General features: G+C 43.6%; 1 pseudogene; it reads right to left on the bottom strand.

Annotated features, from left to right (window-relative positions):
* Positions 1 to 574: 574 nt before the first annotated feature.
* On the bottom strand, positions 575 to 2,791 carry LOC110151236 (BTB/POZ domain-containing protein 10 pseudogene; annotated as a pseudogene).
* Positions 2,792 to 7,594: the final 4,803 nt, after the last annotated feature.

Raw genomic sequence — 7,594 nt, forward strand, 5'->3', positions numbered from 1 at the left:
TTTCTGATGTGTGTTAGTGTATACTTGTGCGCACACCCAGAGAATCTACTCCACATTGCCAAAATATCCTGGGTCTTAGGACCTGTAATTGCCACGGCAAAGTATGTGACAGGGAGACAGCCCTAGCCTAGGACATCCTAACTCTCCCTTCATCTCAAGACTCTGCCCCTGCCAAGGCTGATTAGTAGTAAAACACACACACACACACACACACACACACACACACACACACACACTAAATAAAACTTCACAGGCTAAAATGTATTGACTGAAAATTTATAGAATCAATATATAATTTTAGTACCTATTATCTGACTCAGTTGACCAAGTAGAAATTATTATTCTTTTTTTTTTTTTTTAAACAATGGAATTTTATTTTGATGAAAAACAAGTTTACAATCATTTAGTAAATGAAGAGCAAACACTTCATTTGCCTATCCCATAACTTTCAAAAAAAAATCATTAGTAAATAAATATCTGTGAACAGATTAAGGGTAAGGCAGACCGGATAATAACCCACCTCTGATGCTCACACACACTGCATGTGACTCACTTGAAAAGGATGAAAACGGCACTGAGATAACTGATAAGATATGGTTGAATCTCATCCTCATCATTCAAATAAGCCCAGTGATACTCATTTTTTGCTCATCATGGGCAGCAAACTATACATATTTTACTGAAGGAATACTTTGATAGAAGCACTTATTTAAATTATATTGTGCATCACAACTATAAAAATGGCTTGAACAGTTCCACTTAACCACCATTTATAAAGTGCAACTATATAATATTCTACAATTTATCTGGGGTGTGATGAATATCTAGACAAAGTACCCCAGCTGCCAATTTCCACCACTTCTGGAAAGATCTAGATGTGTGAAAAAGGACTGTCTCCCATACAAAGAACCAATTTCACAAACCTACTAGTAAACAAATACATTTATATAACTGGAACCTCAAGATGCTAGAGTTGTACTCATTTAAAAAACCATTCAGCTACCTTTGGTCTTTAAAAAAAGCCTACACTGCAACATCCTAAACATCGTCCTGTGCATCTCACAATGAAGAGAGTGGCCTTGCAGTGCAGGATGAGGAGAGTGCAGCGTCACTGTGGAGAGTAGCATGCTATGGTTTCAAGGAACATCACCGTCACAGCATCGGATTCTGTGCGTCGGGATCGAGGTCATTGTTGCCAGAAGGGGGATGGATGGGTAGAATATCCAGCTCATCCACTTGCGGAGTCGGATGCATGACTACCAGCTGGTCCTGGGGAATGTCTGCGGCAGCGGCGGCAAGATTGGTGATAGATTTACTCTTCACACACTGAAAGTCTACATGCCGGCTCTTTCCTTCTTCCTTCTCCCAAGACATTCGAATAAAGGGTCTTTGGACATAGTTGTAAATCACCTCAGGGCGGCCCCCAGGCCTTTTCTTTACTTTTTCTTTGTAGGTAGGATAACCTTCTATTCCCAGTCTAATCTTCTTAAGACCCCTCTCCTTCAAAACTGATTTGGCCACATCTCTGTTTTCAATGTACTTGAAAAATCTATATAATTTTGTGCTATAAATAATTTGTGAATATTCTTCTCCCATCTGCGGTGGATACTCTTCATCCCAATCAACTACATCATCATCTGTAAGCACCACTATGTGGCATTCACGTTCCCCACTCTGGGCACTGGCTACCATGAGAGGCAGGATCATTTCTTCCAAGTAAAATTCAAACTGTCTGCGAGCACCATCATTTGACAACTCATGCATTAGGGCACTGAGATCTCTACATTTAATAGTACTATATTCGAAAGAGATACAAAGATAGTCACAAGCTTCTCTCAATTCAGGAATAGATATGCCATCAGGACAACGGATTATTCCTGTTTTATAATAATCCAGAATTGCTCGAAATACAGTAGAGCCAATTCCTTCTGCCACCTCATACTCTCCCTTCTCATTAGGACGTGTAAAGTTATGTTCTCTGCCAGATCCAAACATCCTGCCCAACATTGTATTTGGCTGTGCAGTAAAAATGGACGGGTCTACAACAAATCTAGTGTTATCCACTATAAGTGTCACTCTTTCTGAAGTTCTTACATTCCGAGCTCCTTCTTTTGCATTTTCATACACAAACACCATTTCCCCAGACGTCTTACAGCTACTATCTGAACTTGACTGACTACTGTTTCTGCTGCTGTTCCCAGCACTGCTACTGGATCCATTTGGAGAGGCTTTCTGAGGACGAGGACTGCTTGGACGAGAGGAACTGTGATCTTTTTCACGTTCAACATGGTGCTGTCGTGTTGGAGAAGTAACATTTCTAATACAAGGAGTGAGCTGAGATTCTGTTCTTTCATGAGATGAATCTCGTGATCTGTCACTTGACCTTCGTCTATCTCTTGATCTCTCATGTCCCCCACTAGCACCATGCAGACTCATTTTGGTGTGGTCGACAGCTCCTTTAGCAACACGTGAGGGAGTGCTTGAATGTTTATAAAGTTTACGAGGTCTACTATGCAATTTCCGATCCCAATTCTCTGGATCACTGGAGTTACTGTCATAGGGATGAGGCCGTCCTGCCATCCCACTTCAAGCTTCCTCACACTACTGCTCTGAGTAGTCTTGTGCCATCACCCCAATTCTTCAACCTCGTTAAATCTTGGATGTTCTTTGGGATTCCATCTTCATCTGTAATCCCCTTTGAGTGTCCAGGCACAGGCCAGGGCCAGCGACACCTCGGCTTCCTCCCCAACTAGATTCCTCCAGAGAGGTGTCTGTGGCTGCGGCCGCCCAAGCGGCTGCCAGAAATTGTTATTCTTAAAGAAATCTTACAAAGACAATCTATAGTCATGAAATTATGATTAGGATAAGAAAACTTGACATTTATTTTTTTAAAAAACTGATATCAAGTCAAACACTTTAAGGAAATGTAAAATAAGGATATTCCAGCCAGGAGTCCTGAGGCTGACAAAAGCCCCTCCCCGCCCCCACCAGCCCTGGAGCGAGTGCGCAGGAGTGAGCGGCTGCAGGTGGGAGTGCACAGGTGTGAGCGGCCACAGGGGCGAGGGCGGAGGCACAGGGACGCCTGAGCTCCCAGGACCGGTTCTGAGGGAAGGGAAGTTGGAGACTGGGTCGGTCCCCACTGCGAGACGCCCTGGACCGGGGAGCAGCGCAGACACGAGTAAGTGCAGCTCTACCCACAGGCCCTCAACGTGCGCGCCCCCGCCTGCCCAACGGCCAGCGGCCCCCAACTCCTCCAGCCTCGAGGAGCGCGAGCCTCGCTAGGTCTGCGGCTCCGGGGTCGCCGCCACCGGCCACAGGGTGAGGACGCTGGGCCGGGGCCCCAAGGCGGTCGTGGAGCGGTGGGCGCCCCGTGCGCTCACAGCCCTCCCTGCCCAGCGCCTCTTCAGTCTCCTCTCGGCGGGGCTGCCCCTTGACGGCGGGGGGCGGCCTCTGAGTCTGCGGATGCTGCCTGGGCCCCATCACTGCGGTCGCGCGGATCTGGGACGGGGGGTGCGGCCGAGGAGTGCAAAACGGGGGCTGCTGGGTGTGCGTTGGACGCGGTGGGTCCGCAGGTGTGAAGGGGTCTCTGCTCCCGGGATGCGCGCGGGTGATGGGGGCGCACAGCTCGGGGATCCTGTTCGCTGGCCGCCGGCAGCGGGTGTTCAGATGGGACTCCCTGCTCTTTCCTAAAGCCTCCTGGAGGATCAGGTACAAAAGGTTAAAGTTCACTTTCACATTCAGTGTTTTCGGGCTTTATTGACTGACTGTGACTAACTCACCAAGCGCTTCCAGGAGGGAAATTCGTGACATGCTAACACCTAAGCAAAGTTTCAAGTAAAGTAGTCCCTGCCTTTTAATGTTTTTGCATATGGAGGGCTTTTTGAACAGTTTGTTTTTGTTTCTGTTCATCTTTTCCAGCAACAGACCATTGAGAAACGGCATTACTCTAAGTTAAAGGAGCATTTAGAATTTTTATTTCTGCACAGTAATCATAGATGCTAAAGTGTTTTCAAATTCTAGCATCTACAAAGAGCTCAGTTGTTGTTTGGTAAATTTTGCTTGAAGGGAAGACTTTGGAATCCAGAGAAATGTTCATTTCATGAAATTGTGGTGCACCCTTTTGCAATTTTGAATATCTAATCCAGGGGAATTCTCAGATTTTTTTCCAGAAAATGCATATTTTGTTTGAGAATAGTTTGGGTTTTGTTCTGTGGTTTTTTATGTGCTGTTTGTTGGTACCTACTTCAGTTCAGTTCAGTTCAGTTCAGTTGCTCAGTCGTGTCCGACTCTTTGCGACCTCATGAATCGCAGCAGCCAGGCCTCCCTGTCCATCACCAACTCCTGGAGTTCACTCAAACTCGTGTCCATCGAGTGGTGATGCCATCCAGCCATCTTGTCCTCTGTCATCCCCTTCTCCTCCTGCCCCCAATCCCTCCCAGCATCAGGGTCTTTTCCAATGAGTCAACTCTTTGCAAGAGGTGGCCAAAGTATTGGAGTTTCAGCTTCAGCACCAGTCCTTCCAACAAAAAACCAGGACTGATCTCCTTTAGGATGGACTAGTTGTATCTCCTTGCAGTCCAAGGGACTCTCAAAAGTCTTCTCCAACACCACAGTTTAAAAGCATCAACTTTTCAGTGCTCAGCTTTCTTCACAGTCCTGCTCTCACATCCATACATGACCAGTGGAAAAACAATAGCCTTGATTAGATGTACCTTTGTTGGCATAGTAATGTATCTGCTTTTTAATATGCTACCTAGATTGGTCATAACTTTCCTTCCAAGCAGTAAGCATCTTTTAATTTCATGGCTGCAGTCACCATCTGCAGTGATTTTGGAGTCCCCAAAAAATAGTCTGACACTGTTTCCACTGTTTCCCCATGTATTTCCCATGAAATGATGGGACCAGATGCCATGATTTAGTTTTCTGAATGTTGAGCTTTAAGCCCAGTTTTTCATTTTCCTCTTTCACTTTCATCAAATACCAGACCACCTGACCTGCCTCTTGAGAAACTTGTATGCAGGCCAGGAAGCAACAGTTAGAACTGGACATGGAACAACAGATTGGTTCCAAATAGGAAAAGGAGTTCGTCAAGGCTGTATATTGTCACTGTGCTTATTTAACTTATATGCCGAGTATATCAAGAGAAATGCTGGGCTGGAAGAAGCACAAGCTGGAATAAAGATTGCCAGGAGAAATATCAATAACCTCAGATATGCAGATGACACCACCGTTATGGCAGAAAGTGAAGAGGAACTAAAAAGCCTCTTGATGAAAGTGAAAGAGGTACCTCCTTAGGAGGCTTCAAAACAATCTAATTAAAACTAGTGATTGGTGCAAAGCACTATGCTTTGTAACACAGAGATAGGTTGTCTTTCTCTATCAAAATTGTTTCTTGAGTTAGCAAATTTTTCCCTTGAAACAGTCAGGAATGACTTTTTTTTCCATTTATATTTATTAGTTGGAGGCTAATTACTTTACAGGAATGACTTTTTAAAACCTTGCAGCTCTGACTCTGATAATTAGGAAGTACGTTGTTTCACTGTTGAAGATAATGGCAGACATTTCAAACATGGACAACAGGTACACAAGAGAAATTCGAGTACTGAGTTCAGTGCATTGGGGTCCGCAATAAAACTGAGTTTCTCTTCTAAGGGAAAAAGAAGGAAAACCACCTGGTGATGACCACAGGCTCTTTCCATACACCAAACACCCAGAGGAAGGGGAGGAGGTGGAGTGATTCTCAGATGGATTGGCTGTTTGTTCACTTACCAACCACAGACTTCCTTTCCTTGATGTTTCTTGACTCCCAAAGAAATTAGAAGTGTGGTTCCTTCCCAGGATATTTGAATGGGAAAGATCCTTTCAATTCCTAGGCAGGTGACGAGATCCATTGTCTAACTTTCATCTCCCTGAACCTTGTAAGTAGCTCTGAGAACATCTTCTTCTCTATTGAGTTAGGCAGAAATGGAGGGTGGTGGAGCCTTGGGGGGCAAATGTTCCAAAAGCTGGACCAAAACTGAATCACTGTCTTCAAAGAAATAGACTTGGATGCCAGAATTTTGATCTTAAGGCCTCTTGCAACATTAGGGAAATCATTAGTAGTGGAAGTATTCCACACCATATAAAACTCCATGAGATCAAATGTATTATTGACTGAAAATTGATGAAAGGAAAAGAACATTTTGAAATTTTCTGATAGCTGATATTTGACCCAAGTCAGTCAACCACATACAAGTACTGATCACTAAAGAATCTCCCAAAAAGGATATTTATAGTCATTCAGCTGTGATGTGGTTAAGAAACCTGTCATTTATTTTTTTTAATGAATCCCAACTAAAATATTTTCAATTAGAAATAAATATGGATAAACCACAAATAGTTTGCTGTGCTGTGTTTTCAAATCAAGATCAAGGAATTAAAATCTATTGACGTTTTCTCTTGAAAATACTTTCTCTACACTGTGTTTCAAATATTATTATAATTCTTATTGCAGTTTTTATTAAGTTCAGAATTTAAAATGTTGAGGAATTGAAGTTCTCTGAGTTCAAATGACTGAGTCACAGTTAACAAGGTTAAACTGGACGTTAAAACTATTAATGGTACAAAATTTACTTTGGTTATTTAAATGTACTAGATTGATGGCTATTTAAGTTCATCCTATGATTAACATTTTTGTGGGTATAATAGTTTATGCTGAATTATCAAATCACTTAAAATTTGAGAAGCACATCACTCTGTTTCCCACATGAGAGTGCTGAGTGGGCGCTCACCTGGGGAGACTGCACTTCCTCCTGTGGTCATTCAGGATCCCAGACCTCTCCTGTCCTCGGCCTCTTCCATCCCAAGGACCTCATCCCCATCTGTATCCTTCAGCAGAAGGGGCAGGAACCTGGAGAAATGCCTGTGGGAGGTTATAATAGGCCAGGATGGAACATCAGTTTCTCTCCTGCTTCATTGGCCATGATGAGGTCCTGTGGCCACAGAAGAAGCTGGGAAGTCTTCCAGTGGTGTGCCCCAGGAAAGGCAGTGAATTTTCATGGAAAATCAACTTTGTCCATGTAAAAATTAAATAGTAACCCCCAAGGAAAAGTAAAAATGAGAGAAATTCCTTAAGAGAGCATAGAAAATGGACCCATTCTAGCTAACAGAGACCCCAAATAAAACAGAGTCATGCGGTCATAACAGACCTGAGATTAAGTAATGTTCTCTGAGTTCTTAGAAAACCACAAACAAAAGCTCTGAAGAGTTCTGATTCTGCTAAGGGTCCTACCTGTGAGCACTCTGAAGGAGAAGTTCCGTTGACCACCAGTCATGGCAGACTGTGGTCCAGCTACAAGGATTTGTGCTTAGGCTGCACAGGGCCATTTAACCCCCTTACAAGTCTCCCAGCTGAGCATTCTGGGGCTTTTGCTTTTTAAAAGTTCTTCCCTCCCTTCAGCCCCGGGAATGTGCTTTCAGTTACAGGCAAGAATTGTGTGTCCCCAGCTTGCAAACCTTGCGGACAGTACCCTGTCCTTTTGCTTCAGGTAACACTGATTGTTTTCTGAAATTTATTTATAATTTTTTAGGATGACATCAGCAATAAGAAGTAACT

This window comes from Odocoileus virginianus, unplaced genomic scaffold, assembly GCF_023699985.2.
Source record: "Odocoileus virginianus isolate 20LAN1187 ecotype Illinois unplaced genomic scaffold, Ovbor_1.2 Unplaced_Scaffold_39, whole genome shotgun sequence".
NCBI classification, from domain to species: domain Eukaryota; kingdom Metazoa; phylum Chordata; class Mammalia; order Artiodactyla; family Cervidae; genus Odocoileus; species Odocoileus virginianus.